The sequence below is a fragment of the Eretmochelys imbricata genome, chromosome 4 (assembly GCF_965152235.1).
Source record: "Eretmochelys imbricata isolate rEreImb1 chromosome 4, rEreImb1.hap1, whole genome shotgun sequence".
In the NCBI taxonomy this organism is placed as follows: Eukaryota; Metazoa; Chordata; order Testudines; family Cheloniidae; genus Eretmochelys; species Eretmochelys imbricata.
The window spans coordinates 14,172,192-14,188,483 of NC_135575.1; positions in this window are offsets into that span (position 1 = coordinate 14,172,192).

Genomic DNA, 16,292 nt, shown 5'->3' on the forward strand with positions numbered 1-16,292 from the left:
TCTATTTCAGTTTTCAGTTGTGGGAAATTATGGGAAGGCCAGACAATAGGAGGGGCCAGACAATAAATATTTAATCGGTAGACCTTGAGATTCAAAAAGCTAGTTTGATAACCATTAAAGCACACGTTGTCAACATCACATGCCAAAATATACAAAGTAAATATCCTTACATTAAACTCTAAGTTCCCAGCAGTGTTTTTCTTTCTTGCCTGTCTGTACATTTAGATGATCATCAATGGATATATTTTTTTCGTCACTTCGTGTGTGTACAAGCCTGGGCGGCGGGTATTGTAGGCAGGGGGAGGCTGTGCCTCCCCAAACAGCCTGGCATGGCCCCGCCCACACTCCACCAGGCTCTTTCCTGCCTGCTGTTTCCTTCTGTGGCCGAGAGACCGGGCAGGCAGGCCGAAGGTCGTGGTGTGCAAGGCCATGACACGCCGCAAAGTCCATCCTCCCAGCGGTGGGATCACACTGGGGCTGGAGGCACTCCTGGGCCACGCTGGGGCCACGCTGGGGCCGGGTTGGGGGCGCTCCGGCTGCGCTGCCGGGCCAGGGGCGCATGGCGGGGGACAGGGTAGGGGAGCAGAAGGAGCGGGGCAGAGGGGGCTGGGCTAGTGGCTAGCCTCCCCCAAGGGCGCATTTACCTGCCACCGCCCCTGTGTACAAGGAAATCCATGTTTACCCACAGTTACCAACAAAAAATCTCATCCTTCCAAGCTTAACTATAGGCAGCCGGGATCAAGTCCACCTGTAATTTATTTTAACTTGGCAAGGTCTCATTGATATGAACAGGACGCTTGCCCTTTTGACGCATCAGTGGTTGTCTGCATATTGATTCCCACACAGGAATATTGCCTTGAAAAGAGCCAAAATAATGCAGTCGATTGGTGCCCCTATGAAAGTGGCTCATCAACGGAAGAGAATTCTGCTGTTGGACAGTGGTCTGTTGCAGCACTGTAAACTCTCAGGCAAAGAAAATGTGTTTGACGCACGGGTGAGCGGCTGCAGCCATAGAGCCGTCTGGTGCAGCTGCGTTCACGCTGGCTTGGAGGAGGGCCTACTGTGCAGCACATTCGAGACCTGCCTCCCAGTAAACACACAGGGCTGCTTCTCCCCAGCACCGTTCCCGTGAAGCGAGTTACCCTGAGGATGAATGGGCGCCATCGCTTTGAAAAGGCGTTCTGTGGAGCCGCTCTCACAGGTCGGACTGAGCTCGTTGGGTTTACGTGCACTGTGTGGGGGCTCATCTTCCGGAGGGGGATTTCCCTGCTGTTGCGCACCGAAAGCAGAGCCTGTTAGGGAACGGTGGCATTAACCTCTAGGTCAAGATGCCCTCACCAGGGCCGAGTGCCATACAGGATGGCTTTTATCTCGCCGAGCGGTTTTGGTTTCAGAATGCTTAAAAATAGGTGCCCCGAGGAACTCAGTGGTGAACACGTCCAGATGGGGACCTCTCCCCTGAGGGGAAACAAGTCGGCAGCAGCACCCACACTGCAGCCACCACTTTTAAAGCTTCCAATGCCGCTTTGAGCGTTTGCTAGTGGCCGGTGAGGGTCACCGCGTGCGCACACACGAGCTACAGTACATAGCAGGGCAAAGCTTTCAAGGACGCCCGGTGTCGGTCCACAAAAACAGGAGCTGCCTTTTGCATGCAGTAGGCACCAGAGTAGTAAAAACAGACTCCCTTTTTTCCATAAAGGGAGGCAGCCTGGCCTAGTGGTTAGAACCCTGGCCTGGGACTCAGGTGACAAGGGTTCTGTTCCCAGCTCTGCCACTGGCCTGCTGAGTGACCTCCAGCAAATCACTTCCCTGCCCTGTGCCTCCGTTTCCCCATCAGTAAAATGGGAATAATAATGCTTAATTCCCTTGAAAAGTGCTTCGAGATCTATGGATGAAAAAAGCTGTATGAGAGGTATTGTTATTCAAGCCAAGGGAAAACTTTACACTGTACATTGTCTAAAGCAGGGGTCTCAAACATGCGGCCCGCGGGGTTATTTTCTGCGGCCCGCCAAGGTCCGCATGCCCCCGCCCCCTGCCTAACTCCAGGCACTTCCCGCTGCCAAACAGCTGTTGGCGGGGCTTAGAGCTTTCCAGAAGGGAGTGGGGAGGAGCGGGGAGCTGTGTGCTCAGGGGAGGAGGCGGAGAAGAGGCATGACAGGGGCAGGGCCTCATGGAAGGGCTGGAGTGGGGGTGGGGCTGGGCACAGCGTGGGGGGTTGTGTCAGTGATGCGGCCCTCGGGCCAATGCACTCGTCCTCATGTGGCCCTCGTGGTCATTTGAGTTTGAGACCCCTCGTCTAAAGTAACTTTTTATTTCTGGAGTAACTGTGTATCTGCTAATGCAGCTGAAAACGCAGGCTTAAGTCCTTTGCTGAACAGGAGCTTTGCATCCTTGTCCTTTGAGCCGTGTTCAGGAGAGGACATCTGCACTGTTGGGATATTCCTCATGGCCCTGAGCCCAAAGCATAGATGCATTTTAACTTTCAGCAGCCGTGCCTAATAGGTGGTGATACTAGTGCAACATGTGTGTTTAAAATTTGCCGTTATTTTCCCTGTTCTGTGAGCCCGCGCTGCATGTGTGCAGAGTGCCTTGATAGATCTGCTCTAGAGGGTAATGGAAATGGGCAGGTAATTCAAATAGAATGGTAAGCAATAGCGTTTAATAGAGCTCTGTGCTCCCTACTTGGAGAAAAACAGAAGTCTTTACTGACTGAACTCTGCTCTGTAGGATCACAGGCAATACCCTTCTCTTGTTCGTATTTTGCTGCCTGGTGGATCATTCTGTAAGCAGGGGAATAGTCCTGCTATTGTGGGGAACTTTCCTGGCTTCTGCAGTACCCCGGTGAAGTAGGCTAGCGAAAGGATCTGAGTCCTCGCTCCCACTTCCTTTACCCAGTGGCCTCCCTGCCCTTGAGGACTCCCCTTCCGCTCCCCTGTCTGGCAGAGTCCTCATAACTCCAACAAGGCTGCGCCCAGGATTCCTGGGGGGCTCGACCCCCAACCCTGCTGTGGTCATCTAGGACAGGGGCTAGGGTGTCCCCACTCCGGGGTGCTCTCTCTGCACTGGATACTTCCCTGACCCACTGATCGTTACATACAGTTTAAAGCAAATGCAAGTTATTTAATCAACAATTAATTTTAAAAAGAATAAGGGAAAATGGGAAAGGTGAAAGGAAACACATCACCCCGCTCTGTGGCAGGGAACATCACCAACAGCGTCTCTGGAATGTCCAGGCAGTTCACAGTCTGTTCCTTGTAAGTCCCAGACCCCCTGCTCCGGCCCTGGCTGTACTGCAGGGATGCTGCGGGTTGGACACTCACTCTGGTGGTGGCCACATGCTCTCAGGCTCTAGGTGGCAGGGCCCTTCTTCCCAGCGTCGCCCCTGCCCTGTCGGGGTTACCAATCCCCCTCCGAGTCTGGCCTGCAGAGCCTCCTGGCTGAGGCATCTCCCTGTGCTGGGCCCACTGCCCAGGGTCCCCCCTCGCTCTCCCCAGCTGCTCATGACACCCGGCTCTGGACTGCTCCAGCCACAGTTCCAGCTCTACTCTGCCTCAGCTCGGCTGCTTCTCTGGCCCCTCTGGCTCTGGTTGTTGCAGCCCTGCTCCCAGGGCAAGTCTGCTCTGCAGGCTGCTTCTGTGACTCTGCTCCCAGCACTGTCCTGCTTCGTGGGCTGCTTTTCTGGACCCTCTGGCTCTGGTTGCTGCAGTTCTGCTCCCAGGGCAAGTCTGCTCTCTCTGGCTGTGCCTCTGGCTTTGGGGCTGCAGCTCTGCTCCCAGCACAGGGTCTGCTCTCTCTGGGCTGCTTTTCTGGTCCCTCTGGATCTGGCACAGCTCTGCTTCCCCAGCTCAGGTCGGGCCCCTGCTTCCTCCTTAGCTCGGCCCCACTCTGTCTGACCCAGGCAAATCCAGCTCACGCAGAGGACAGGGGTCTCCTGACTCCCTGATTAGCCTGCTCGCCCTATCATTCAGGCTGACCTGGAGCATTGGCCTCTCCCCATTGTTCCTGGGGGCTGTCAGTCTCAGGGTCCTGATTCCCCATTGACCCTTCCCCCTTTTAGTAGTGGGACCTGGCAACTAAAACACCCCCACTGAATGTTAGTAAGGGGGCAACAGTCCCCTTATGTTAACTAGCATTTTGCGGCTGAGTTTTAGAATTCTACCAAGGCCTCTCTTCTAGTTGGGAATCTCCGTTCACTCTGCCAAGCTTTTACACGCCTGGAGTATTGCGTCCAGTTTTGGTCCCCCCCCCACTACAGAAGGGATGTGGACAAATTGGAGAGAGTTCAGCGGAGGCCAACGAAAATGATCAGGGGGCTGGGGCACAGGACTTACGAGGAGAGGCTGAGCGAACTGGGGTTATTTAGTCTACAGAAGAGAAGAGTGCGGGGGGATTTGATAGCAGCCTTCAAGTACCTGAGGTTCCAAAGGGGATGGAGCTCGGCTGTTCTCAGCGGTGGCAGATGACAAAACAAGGAGCAATGGTCTCAAGTTGCAGTGAGGGAGGTCTAGGTTGGATATTAGGAAACACGATTTCACGAGGAGGGTGATGAAGCACGGGAATGGGTTACCTAGGGAGTGGTGGAATCTCCATCCTTAGAGGTTTTTAAGGCCCAGCTTGACAAAGCCCTGGCTGGGATGATTTAGTGCAGGCGTCGGCAAACTTTTTGGCCCGAGGGCCACATTGGGGTGCGAAACTGCATGGAGGGCCAGGTAGGGAAGGCTGTGCCTCCCCAAACAGCCTGGCCCCCGCCCCCTATCTTCCCCCTCCCACTTCCCGCCCCCGACTGTCCCTCTCAGAAGCCCTGACCCATCTAATGCCCCCTGCTCCTTGTCCCCTGAGCACCCCTCCCTGGACCCCCTCCCCTAACCACCCCCCTGGGACTCCCACGCCTATCCAACACCTCCCCCCCAGAAGCTCTGCCCCATCCGACTGCCCCCTGTCCCCTGACTGCCCCCCAGGATCCCTTGCCTCTTATCCACCCCCTCCTCCCCACCCCCTTACCATGCTGCTCAGAGCGGCAGGAGCTCGCAGCTGCACGGCCTGGCCGGAGCCAGCCACGCCGCCCAGAGCGCTGGCAGCGCTGCGAGGTGAGGCTGCGGGGGAGGGAGGACAGCGGGGGAAGGGCTGGGGGCTAGCCTCCTCGGGTGGGAGCTCAAGGGCCGGGCGGGACAGTCCCGCGGGCTGGATGTGGCCTGTGGGCCATAGTTTTCCCACTTCTGATTTAGTGGGTGTTGGTCCTGCTTTGAGCAGGGGGTTGGACTAGGTGACCTCCTGAGGTCTCTTCCAACTCTGATCTTCTATGGGTCTATGCGCAAATGCACCAAAGCCTGTTTTGAAAGAACGCTGTGATCGCTACAGCAAAACCTTTCCTGGTGCTAGCACGGAAAGCGTTACCGGCTGCTAACGTGCTGTTTGGACGTCCTGTCTGGCAAATCTCATGTGTTCTAACTGTCAGCACCACTTAGCCCAAAGGAAAGCGGTACGTCCTTTGTTCAGTGCCTTCTTGCCTTGAAGGCTGGAACTGTGGAAGAGGAACAAGTTCATCTTCAAATCTCTATATTAGGAAAGTAAAGCTTTAAGTGCAGTATTACAGTTTATCTTAACAGGTAAATTATACTGGAGTCCGTCAGCGATTGGGCAGTTCAGATTGTTTACCTCTGTGTGGAGTCTGCTTTAAATATCAGCGTCATGTAGTCACTGTAGAAGAACAAAGATGTACGTAATAGTCTATGCTAATTTAAATAGCATGTTGGTATCCTGGTCTTATGCAAGATTTGTATTAAAGTGGGGGGGAATGAACCTGCATCCCTCCCCCCAGTTCTTTAAACATTAGTTTTTCTCTTCAGCACCTTGTGTAAAAGCGTGAGCTATTTGATACGTGCTTGGAGCAGACAAGCAGGGCCCTTACAAGCAGTTCCTTATAAATGAACTGAGTGTGCTAGTTAGTGAAGGGGCTTTGAAGAGTGACTGACTGTATGCTCATGTTTAAACTTACCTGTTTTAGGAAAAACACAAAGGGCAGAAATCTCATGTTTTAAAACACTTTCCAAATATATGTACCGCTGTGGAACTCTTTGAATACCCCTGTCTCTAGCACAATCGCATAACATCTAAATGAGTGTTGTTTGCATACGGAGCCAGGAACCCTGCCTGTTCAATCCAGGGTCTGAAATCACTTTGACTGCCTCATCTTGTGGGCTGCAATCAGCTTTAGGGAAGGAGGGGGGGCCCTAATCTGAAGATTCCAGAAAGCAGCTGTGGTTAATCTCAACTGGATGAATGGAAGAAATCCATCCTGAACACCCACTTCTAAAGCAGACTTTGGCTTTCTGTTAAATTCAATAGCTATGTCTAACAGGGTCATTTTTGCGCAAAGGATGGTGTATGCGAGCAGCTGCCTCATTATAAACCCGAGTTTGTTTTTAAAGGTACTCCTGTGCCTGTCGGGTAAAGCCATTTTTCTTCTGTCCCAGACCAACGCCCCCACGTTCATTTGGTGGTGGAAGAGGTGTCATCACAATACCATCTTCATCATATCAGCTCTGACAAGTTCAAAGAATGCACACAATACAATCAGCACTAAATGCAGATTTATGTACCATCCTCTTACATATACTCTTAAGTAGATTGCTTAGGTAAAACCTTTATTGAATTTAACTCAACAGGAGGGGATTCAGCCAGTCCTGGTGGCTTAACTGAGTCATTGCTGCAAAATATACCTGAAACGCCCCGAATGGCCCACTGATTACATTCCATTTCAGAGCAACAATACAGGAATATGTATAGGTTGGCATCCTTTGGTGCATGGTTAGGATGAAGAAAACTCAAACAAAGATCTGTTTAAACAGGTCTCTTCTTAAGGTAGGAAAATGGGCCATTCTCTGTAAAGCAATTAGTTAACTGGCACAGCTGTGGGAGTGGTAATTGCAATAGGCAAGGTAAGTGACTGAACTGGTGCTGCTCATGGCTTGGCTTATCTTCACTTGCAGCTGGAGCATGGTTCACTAGCTATTGCTGACCTGGTATGTACAGGTTGGGGTTTCATATTGGTGCAATCAAGGCCCAAATTTAGAGGAACTAAGAAGAAGAAACCCCCAAGACTTGCACCGTTTGTGCTATTCATTTGGGGGAAAACTTCCATTGTTTGTTTCTCAATCACTGGCAATAGCAGTGATGGAAGCGCTAGTCTCCTTGTTCCTGGTGAGTTTAGCTCCTATTGCTGAGGATAGCTGCAGCTCAGTTTGGTTTATTGTGCAAAGTACTTTCACAGAAATGTGGGGCATTCCTGATCTATCGTGCACAGAAGTAGAAAATGCTACACATGAGGTAAGCTTATGGGGGGACCTGTTGTGCTGTAGAGATCCTTTGGGGTAATACATATACGCACAGGGCAGGCACCATTAAATTTACCATTTCCTGATTCTCAGGGGTGCTTCCCTATGTAACCTTAAGTTGTTAGTTGTTTCCCCTGTGGGATATTTTAAAATCATTTTTGTCATGTTTTGCACTGCAACAAGTGATTCCATTACGCAGCCTGATCCAGCACAGAGAGATTCCATCGGAGCAGACTCCACTACAAGCCTGGGTGTACTTTTTTTCCTCCATGCATTTAACAAATCTTCAAGGGGCTGTTGAGTTTATGCTGCTAGAGTTTCCCAGGCTCAAATTCTGTGTATATGTTCTTAGGTAAGCAGTTCAAGGCTGCTTAAAAGAACTTACTTTGTGCCCTATGCTTAATCCATTCTTCTGAGCGGTCTGCAATAAACAATGTGTCATTTCTTCAGACAGAAGAATGTCTGCTGTAACATCTCTTACTTCCCTTTGCTTCAGGCACCCTCAGTCTCTTTTCTAACAGCCGTAGAAAGCTCCATGACATAAATTCAGGGTTTGGTGGAAAGCCTGGCAAGTAAGGCCCATATCGTGTCACTCCAGTGCTGACGACTTGTCAGTGGGCTTGACATCCAAATGTTGGAGCCTCTCCCAGGTTTGGGGCTGGGTTCTGAGCCACCACTGCTGGCTCTAGCTCCGCCTTTGCAGTGGCGGATGGAGAGAACTGCTGTGTGCTAGCTCTCCGGAAAACCTTATTTTGCCCTGATTGGGGATGGTGATGCCCTCTCATGAATTCAAAAGCAGGTCTGCAGCCCTTGCCTGGCCCAGTTTTCGAGGTTGCCCTCAGGTGATGTGGGCCTCTTAATTCTGTCTCCTTTGCCTCTTCCCACAGCCCTTCTTCATAGTAATGTGGTGCCAGAGAACAATTTCTTCCAGCCAGTGACTTCCTTCCAGAGTCTCAACATCCTCCCTTGGGACTGGACACTGTTACTTTAGTGTTATTGACTATTACCTTACTTCTCCAGTGGGCCCACTGGTTTAAATGGGGCTACTTAGAGTAACATGATACTCACAATAAGAGATATTTAATCTAGCCCTGCACGCAGGAGTCTTTGTAATCAGCACCTCAGGTATCAGTTGGGTAAATCTCAGGTTCAAGACCTGTTGTGTTAAAGAACCTGGTGTATAGTCCATAATCTAAGTGTCTAATCTCCGGCACCAGGCCGTCATGAAGTTGTAATTACAAATGATGACTGAGTGAGGCATATAATAAAAAAGAATGTTGTCCCTAGTTCTTTACCTGGGGCATGTTATTTACACTCTGCATGAGGCACTGGGTGCTCCGTTGATGGAGCAAGAATGGAAAATAAGAATGGCAGTATCCATCTGTTTCTTACCAAAGGAAAACGCAGCCAGGATTATGCCAGTTGACAACACTCATTAGTGAGGCTGCTGCAGAATCTCCTTCCTAAATTAGGAGTGAGTGTGGCAAATGTACCATCTGAAAAATGCCTAGAAGTCCTATTGCCGTGCTAGGTCACCTTTGGCCGCTGTCTCCAGCTTACCACTGGGAAGAGTACAGTAATATTGACATTGGGGTGCTACTGTGAGGAAAACCTTTTCCTCAGGATTCTCACGAAGTGGTGAGCTTCCCTCTTTCATTTCATTTCATTTCATTTCATTATTTCTTCACCCCATTAATGCTGTAATGACTAAATCCTAAAGCAAGATCTGACTCTAGAATGTGGATTTATATTTCTGTATGTGGCCTGGGGAGGTGCCCCAAACCTAGCACCTGGCCCACAGCACTGAAAAGCTTGGACCACCCTGAATGGACATCAATTGCTGCAGGTTATTAGATGTGAATAAATTGCTTGTAACCACCCGAACATCAATCACTGTGTTTATAATCTATAATGGACACTATTCATGCCTGTAACATGCTGATAACATTTGCTAACCCTTTATATTAAGGTTCTGCTTCTGTATAGTTCACAAAGTGTAATTCATGGTTCATTACAATAAGTATGAAGAAAAACAGTAGGGTTAATATTCTGGCCCCAAGGCCTTATTTGTTATAAATAATATTTAGAACACAGTGTCTAGTTAGAGGGCCGGTCAGCAGTTTGGACTGAAAGTGGCTTGTCATGTTCCCAGTAACCAAGGTGTCCCTTCAAATGATCAGTCTCGTTTTAGGCAAGGCAGTTCTTCCAAATTACTGGCTTAAGTTTGCAAGAGAGAATGGCTTTGGGAGTCTAACTTGAAACTGTCAGAAGGAGATGAGCACCCGCCCTCTGAAAGTCAGCCCCCAGCCAGGTGCAGGACATTTGGCACGCTTTAAGGCACTGGTAGCTACCCTTATGCATCAGGCCGCTGCAGCTGCCAAAAGGACAGTCGAGCTGGGCCATGGGCTTCCCTTTAAAAGAGGATCACAGCACTGAAGTTTTTTCTCAGAGCAAGATGTTAGAGTTGCCACCTAGTGGCCAGATTGGCACCTCACGCTGTGCACTATTTCTGTAGCAAGGTGTCGTGCAGCAGGAGTATGGATGGCAGAATCTAGCCTAAGGGCCAGTAATGAAACCTATTTTTAAAATATTTTGTATCGTGCCTGTTTGAGAAATGTGACTTAAATGCTTGATTCGGGTTTTATTAATCAGTGGTCACTGTTTAAATCACTAACAGTGTTTCTATTACACTCCTCCAGCAAGTCTCAGATTGCTGTGTCTGATCATATTGCATGAATCAACCTCATTATTCGACCCTACCTTCATTTAGTTTCTGTAGCCTCCATACATGGGGTTCTGATACGGAGTCATGTCCTCCTGAAGTGCCATCTAGTTGTTCATTCATGATAAGACACTGCTTTGATACTTTGGATGAAAGAAGGCCTCAATCCAGCAAAAATTGACCTTCATGCAAACGAGTGGTCCTGCTGCCTGTAATAGAGTACTCACACTTTGTAGCAGAGGGCCTACTATTGTTCACACTAGCACTTAAAATTTCACCATGCAGCCCCCCTAGGGGTAGCGTAGCTTGGCAACCAACATTTTAACCAGTGTTGTCCAAGCACGCTCAGAGCAGGTGGAGATAGCAGTGGTCTACACACCAGCAACACTCTACATGAGCACTCCCGCTCCTGCTACACGTGAGTAGGAAGCTGTAAGGAGAGCAAAAGTGTAGACAAGGCCTAAACAAACACAGGGATTTTTTTGAGTGCATTCCCTGAGCCTTCACTCTTGTTGAGACGCATGGCAAAGAAGTGGAATCAGTCCAGTAACTGCAGGTTCTACAGTATTCTAGTCTCTAGTTCTATGTCTTTTTTTTCTTTTCATACTAAGATGGGAGTCTGTTTTGCACGTGTATGGCTCATAGGCTGTGAAGGGCCCTGTAAAACTATGGCTCAGTAGAAGTATAATTTATGGACCCCATAACACTGCAGAAATGAAAATCTAGCCTGGATATAGACCTGACTGTCTCATACCACTTAGTTCAGACAATAACCAAATGATGAGGCCATTTTTTTTAATAAAACGTTTCCTGAGGCGGGGGGGGGGGGGGAGTAATGGATCCTGTTTCTTAAATGACATGGACTAATAACTCACAGCCTGAGGTTGATAGTGAGGTGGACGGAGGTTGAAAATATAATTGCGGTACTTGGCTTTGGCTCTTAAAATTCTTAGTTGATGGAAGCGGGGACAGCATCAGGCTATTAATATTTCTAAATGCAGCTCGTGATTCACTGGAAATTGTAAGAGGCTCTGGAATGCTCCGGCTTCATTGGTGGGGGGGGCGAAATGCCAGCTCATGCAGTGGAATGTCCAACAGATCCCTAGTGCGGCTGCTGGGAATGGCAAATTTACATGTTCCCTATTGTTAGCATCATAGTAGCACCTGGAGACCCCAACTGAGATCAAGTGCAAGGTGCTGTACAGACTCCCAATAAGAGAGCGTCCCTCTCCCGAAGAGTTCAGTCTAAAGAAGCCAGTGGATGCAATTATTGCCGGCTTTGACTCAGAGCCCTGATTCCAACAGCCTGCTCCCAGCACAGTGGCCTGACGCTGGCTCCCACCAGCCAGCCAGCTTACTCTTGGCAGGGTGACACCAGCAGCCCTTCCAGTCCCAGGTCTCCCCAAAACTGCCTCTTCTGCAGTGGTCAGGCCCTCACTGGGCCCTCACAGAAGCTCTCAAGTTCACTGCCCCTACAGAGACAGAGCACACCCACCAACCTGGCTGAAGACCCACCCTTCAATTTAATAGGCTGCACTGAGGTGAGTTGGTAATAAAACAAGATTAAGTTTACTATCAAGACCAGAGGTTGATGTGATCACCAGTTGGAGTGAAAAAGAGAGGAAAGATTACAAACCAGACACGCTTTCTAGTGACTAAAATGTAATTCTAACAAGTTACAATCTTTGTCTCCATGTTTCCTTACTTGCATTGAGTTCTCAGCATCCTCTGTCCTCCAGACCAGAGGACCCAACGATCCTAGGCTCGAAGGGTGCTGTACTCTCTTTGTCCCCTCACTGACGGATCCCCAAATGGCTTTTTACTTGTCTTTATAGGCCCCAAAATTCATTGTCTCTCTCTCCAAGAGGCCAGATGATGTCTTGCTGTTCTTCCCTTTGTGTTGATTTCCCATCCCCCTGCTGATCATTCTGTATATAGGGCTTCCATTTTTAGGATTCCATAGTGCTTAATTTACATTGAAGACAGGTAGGTAGCTAGCTACCTTCCCTCCTGTCGGGGAGAAAACCTGTTTCTCCTTTTGTTTGGGCACAGACTTCAAAACCTTAATATCAGCGAGCCTCCATAATTCCTCATGTAGCATTTAATACGTACATTTCACAATGGTACTGATCACTCGTGTGGCACCAGCTTGCGTAAGCGACATTATTCAATACATGTTTATAGTACAGTAGTAGTATATGCCATCAGTTGATTCAATCGGACATTCTTTGAGGTTCACCTCTTAGAATTTTTTGTGCATGTCAAAGTAGTGGATAAAAGGAGAACCAGATGCTCTAATTAATTAGGATTTCCAAAGGGTCTCTGCCTGAGTCCCTTAAAAAGGGCTACTGAAAAAACTAAAGCTATGTCTTCACTGGCAAAAATTTTGGTTTCTACCATGGGATCACTAACTCTCTAGTGCTGACGTTGCCAAGCTGCCTTGTGTCAAAAACGACACGTGCTGTGTGTCCATTTAGGATTTTACAATGAGGTAACTTCGTGCTGTGTTTCTCACCATTCCCCCACACCTTTTGGGTTAGTGAAGACCAAGCCTAAATAGTCATGGTGAGCGAGGCCAAAATATTGTCCTGGATCAGAAACTGGTTGAAGCAGAAAAGCTCATCAATAAAGAATCAATTTGTATCCTAGCACAAGTTCAAGTGTGGTTACCATGAGGGTCTATGCTAGGACTGTGTTTTGTTTAATATACTGAATGACTTGGAAGGGGGAGGTGGGGTGATGATTGCAGTGGTGAAATATGCAGATGATGAACCTAACTAAATGTGCTGCGACCTCGTTAGACTCAGCAATTTCAGAGTGACCTAACCAAGGTAGTGAATGGGCAACGGGATGGTGCGTAAAGTTCTGTGCTGACAAATGCAAAGTAATGCACGCTGGAGGGAATTATGTGAGCTACTTCTACACTAGGCTAGATTCTGAGTTAACTGTAACCACCTGGGACTGGGGATCTCTGTGGGCAGCTCCACGGATGCTTTTCCACAATTTGCAGCAACAGTCCAAAAAAAAAAAAAAAAAAGAAAGCAAACAAATTATTGGATGTATATAGGATGGGATGAAGAGAACCGAAATTATACAAACCAATAGCCTGCCTTCATTTGGAAAATGGGTGACTAGAACAGATCATAGTAACAGGTACTGTCTTCAAGGTCAGAGGAGGAAGCTTTGGAGGCCAGTTATCCTAGTCCACATGTCCCAGGGAAACAGAGGAAGGCTGGAAAAATAATTGAAACAGTCTGGGAGAGAGGAAGACGGTCCTGGGGCATGGTTAGGGCCAGATCCTCAAAGGCATATAGGCTTCTAACTTTGATTTCAATGGGAGTTAAGCTCCTAAATACTATTTGAGGTTCTGGACCTTATGGTCCAAGTGACTATTGTTCCTCTAAGTGCCTGGGACTGTTTAGAGTGGGTGAGGCAAGGGTCCCCTCTTTCCCAGCCAGCACAGACTGGTGTGGGAGGTTATTAGACTCATCTGGGGAGAATCAAGAGGGTGGTTGGCTGGGAAGCTGATTCAAAAGGAGGTTCTGAGGCCAAGCCAGGAGGAATGCAGTGGAAGGAGTGAGCTGACAGGAGGACTCTGCTAGGATGCAGTCATTAGCAGGCAGGTCGTGGAAATGCTGATCTAAAGGGGGTGAGTTTCTAGGCCGGAGAGGCCATACTTAAAGGACACAGTCCTAGGAGGAGGGTTGTGGAAACCCTGAACAAAAGGGGAGGGTTTGCAGGTGAGGGAGGACAGTACTTGAACCACACAGTCCTAGGAAGGAGGGCTGTGGAAAGCCTGAACCTGGGGTGGATGAAAGGGGGCTCACTTTGGGACCTACCCTATGGTGAATACATTATACCTCAAGAGAGGGGGAATATTGTTGTAAAGACTCTGAGTGGGTCATTTCCAGAAACCTGGCAGGGAAATTGAGGCAGGGTGTCTGCGGGGCCATCCCAGGCCATGATGGGGCACTCGGGAGCAGCACTCATCTTCAGCACCCATCTCAAAACCATGCAGAAACAGGGTGTTCAGGGTTTTTGGGCGGCACTGTGGTAACTATAAATAATAGTAAATATGGGCAATGAGTGATTAGGGGAGTGGAAGCACACGTGTGAAAAGACCGTGCTTACTTTAGAGATGACGGGATACGTTGGAGAGGTATGCAAAATAATGACTGGTGTGGAGAAGGTAGATGAGGGACTCTGTCACCCTGTCTCAGAAGAAGGGGACATTCAGTGGAACTGAAAGGTGGCAGATTTGAAATGATACTAAGAAACCCTTTCACATGACGAACAATTAGCTTTTGGAGCTCACTATCCTGAAGTATTATTGGGCCAAGAGCTTAGCAGCCTTCAAATGGAGGATCAGCTGTTTATGTAAATAACTACTGTTGTAACCCTCCTGGCTCTCCTGGAAGGGATGTAATATAACCTCTCTTGTCCCTGCCAACCTCTCCTAGTGGGGGTTTAGGAGGAAGCTTTCCCAGGTTATCCCTTAACTGTCTACTGCACTTTCTGAAACATCTGGTACATGTCACTGCTGGAATTGGGCTATGTGAGTGGGATCATTAGTCTGGTGTATTGTGGCAACTCCTTTGTTATGTTTGGTCATGTGACAATCATTCCTCCATTAGCTGTGGTTTACGAGAGCTGCATACAGGGTGTGTGCACTGCACAGCTAGATGTGTAGGGTGAATCTTCGCTGCACAGAGAACTTGGGTGGTCAGCACCCAGTTGAGAGCTGCCGTACTGGAGTTGCTGGGTTCTCGCTGGTGCTGCGCTCCCCCGGGTGTGCTGCTGGGGCATCTATGGCTTGAAACAAGCAATTGTAACCTGGGGGTGGGAGGTCCTGTGCCTTTCCTCTCCCAGTGCTAAAGGTGTGAGAGCCTACACTGCTTGAAGGAACCTCGCCTATGGATTGGCACCTGGTTTCCTACTTCTGCTGCTCTGTTCAGCGTAGCCCATCCTAATAGACTCCTAGAGCTATTCCAGTGGCACGCTGGAAACCAGGTGCATATCGGCTGCCTGCTTTCAAGTGCGTTTTATGAATAACTTTCCCTCCTTTTAGTGACAGTTAATCTCCAGCTGCACCCAACACACAGAGAATGACTGCACTTCACAATGACCTTCGAACGCACTTGCCGAGCACATGGTCACGTTGCGATTACATTGTCCTGGCAACTTTTAAAAGGCTCATTGGACATCTTCACTTGAAGCTGAAAAAGCAACAGCCTTGTTTGCAAGAACCAAGTGCAACAATGATCCCAAATATCTGAGCAGCTGGGAACTGCAGGAGACACCCAGGAACCCTCTGTGTTCTACAGAAGCTGCTTTGTAACTTTGACACTCTCTGTAAATTAATTTAAGTTGGGGGAATAAGAACCTGATCCAAAGTCAACAAGCGTCTTTCCTTCAGTGGGCATTGGGTCAGATCTATGTGGCTGATTTTCACGTCTTACCTAATAGCGTCATATGTCCAGGCAGAAACTAGCACGAACGGTGACAAGAGGCAAAGACTTACTTTTTCAGTTGTAACCGGGACACGATACAGAAGCGCTACTGCTGGGTGCGGCAAGATGTACTGGAAAACACTGCAAGCGAAATGTTGTACAGCTACTACTGACTGTCCTTGTACACCCATATAAAATGCTCAGTCTCTCCCTTTTTACAGATCTGGCGAGTCAGTAGTAAGAAGGTTAGGTCCGTCGGAGACTCGTTCAGCTCGTGAATGGCAGCCGCCGTCAGAGACAACTTTGGCCCAGATTGCCTTATGGGGAGTAGTGCTTTACTCCAAGATGTTATTATTGTGCATGATAGTAGCTAGTGGCTCCAACGGAGATCCGGGCCCCCAATACGCTCGGCCCTCTACAGACATACAGTAAGACAGGTCCTACCCAAAGAGATGGCAATGTAAATTTATATGACAGACTACAGGGTGGAAGAGATTCCATATTGTTAATGCCTTTTTTACAGACGTGGAACTGAGGCATTGAATGATTAAATGATTTCCTCCAGGTCAGAGAGGGGCTGTGAATCAACAAATGGGATCTAAAAGGACACTTTCTGTTAACCTAAAATCGCAGTTGGGAACTTGAAAAAGGAAAAGGCCATTTAACATTATGTAAAAAAGGTTTTGCTGACGAAGACTCACACTTCAAGCACCATGCAAGAAGCCGGCCCATAACTGCATCACAAAGCAGTCAGGTGTAACGGCAAAAGGAAAAGGCTATTTTCAC